Source organism: Haliotis asinina, chromosome 7 (assembly GCF_037392515.1).
Source record: "Haliotis asinina isolate JCU_RB_2024 chromosome 7, JCU_Hal_asi_v2, whole genome shotgun sequence".
Taxonomy (NCBI): Eukaryota; Metazoa; Mollusca; class Gastropoda; order Lepetellida; family Haliotidae; genus Haliotis; species Haliotis asinina.
Window position 1 is genome coordinate 1,484,268 of NC_090286.1, and position 2,518 is coordinate 1,486,785.

The window sequence follows — 2,518 nt, forward strand, 5'->3', positions numbered from 1 at the left end:
TTGTAACGTCTTATTTGTTGTTCTTTGGGCTTGTTATTGCAACAAGAAACCTTCCAAACACCAGAGCGATGTCATGAGTATGCGTTTATGAATCATTATCAAAAACTTGACGACACCAGGTGCTCACGTAAAGATGAGCTTGGCACCACCCGTCGATGGAAATCGGGAAAACACTTGCCATATTTATTACTCATGAAAAAGTCGCATTAGATGGCGAAGATTAATTGTAAGTGTAGGAACGTGATTAACCTGTTATTTTGTATTGTAAACCAAAAGTCACTGTTTTCTGTAATCTGATTGTTTGAAAAACATGATCAAATGGTTTTTGATTCCCGAAAACTGCAAGACTATTCACTGCGTATTGACACGTAGAAACCACGCAAACAATTGTTTTGTTGTGTCATCAACAGTGGTGACGTCATTCAAATCATATTGTGACGTAAAGTTGGAATGACGTCACAAATGAACACCTCAAGATGCTACCTTGGGATCCAGCTGAAACGGCCAGCTGATGACACTTCACTGCTGTACCCGTACTCGATGTAAACGAGTGCAGACGGTTCCAAATGCATTCCCGTGCTTCAAATACTCAATAACACCAGGAAATTGGCCAACGCATGATGTTTATCTCCTAAATCAAGTTTGACATGTAGGATAAAGCATGACTCCGAGGTTATGGTTGGGAAATTAAGACTCGAAACCGGAGGGTGGGCAGGAAGTAAGACCCGGGACTGAAGGATGGTGAGAAGTAAGTCCCGAGACCGGAGGATGGGGGGGAAGTAAGCCTGAGAGCACTTGAGGTCTTACTTCTCTCCACCCGATGGTCGAGGGCTTACTTTCTCAAGCATGAGCGAGGAGGAGTGCTTTACTATACATATAAACGTCAGTGATAGATAATTAGATGAGTATGTAATGAAGCTGCATAACAGTAACTGAAGCGCTAGTAAAATCTGTGTATGTATAGATAATTTAAAGGTCACATGCAACCAAAAAATCAAACATAATTAAAACACATTTATCACTTATTCATGACATATAATATACATTGCTGCTTTTAGAAAAACAAATAAACAAAATTATAAGCGTACAATCGCGATTCAAAAGTGCAATATTTTGTACTTGGGCTTACTTCCCCCGAAACGAAGCCCTCGGGAGACCGAATCCAGTCATAGCGGGAGGATATGCACTCAAGTGTAACGACGGCTTCCGATTGGCTGTTTCATTTCCTGATATGCTGAGGGTTCATTGTGTGTACAGAAAGATGATCTGTTTGATGGGCATTTTAGAAGTATAGCCGGTCACAAGAAAGTAAGATTCTTTATGGATAACAACTTCTTTTATTGTGCTTGATGCATCGTTTCAGTATGGATTCATATACTGTTGTCAAACAAAATCATATACACGAAAAGAAGTCGTTATCCATGAAGAATGTATATAGAAATGTTGGGTTTGGAAAATACATGTTCTCTGAATTTGCGTTCGATCCAATCAAAAATCATGTCAGTAGAGATGGTAAACTACTGTGTGGCTGGAATCTGTCATTCGTCCAAGGACACCGCAGGACTTGAAACTGACAAGAGTTTGCACCAGTTTCCGTCAGATCCAGTCATCCGAAAAAAATGAATGTAGTTTGTTTTCAACCCACAGACATAAAAACATGTCATGTGTATCACACGTGCCTAATTACATAATGTGGCAGACACGGGACTCGGGTGCACGAGTCATAAATCAACTTATTTTCTTTATGTCGTATAGTCTGATAGGTGTTAAGTTCAAATTGCACGTGGTCAATGATTGAAGCTGTGTATTGCATGTTGTCTTTAGCAGACAGGCAGACAGACATATAGGTGTGAATAAAGCAGACACTGAACTTTCTCTGTGACAGAGACTGCTTACCACAATCAACAAGTTGGTTTACGTAACGAGTAGATTATTTACTTATTTGTGTACACAACCAAGATTAGACTACTGCTCACGACCTCAGACGCTGGGCACGCATACTGTTTAAGCTCCGCGAACCTATTCACTGCGCATGCGTTATGGACGCAGCGCAGCACAGCTGTTGAAACCAGTTTTTCCCCCAGCGCTGGGGGGAATTTAGTGAAACGTTTGAACTCCGATTTCGCGGGCTTTTTTTCATCGCGTTTTTTTCAACTTTATAGGTTGAATTGGCATTTTTTATGATTTATTTCGGTAAGTGCATACCGAAAGGTACCAGAATCTGCAAAGTTGTGTTTTACGTTGCATGTGACCTCTAACAGTGATTCTTTGTTGGCCCGCTGGCCGTGACGTCAGGAAGCGTAGAGCATCATGAACGTGACAGGTGCGGTTCCATTCCTGCTAGTCAAAACTTTTATACTTTAAACTTGACGATATTTTTCAGTTGATTTCAAACATATCATCTAAATTTGAATGTTGATGTAGTGTTTGGTACAAGCAAAACCTGGGAAGGGTTCTTACTTGAGAAAAAAAAATAAACGAAAACGTTCATTCCGGGAAAAGACGCCACGTCTGATAT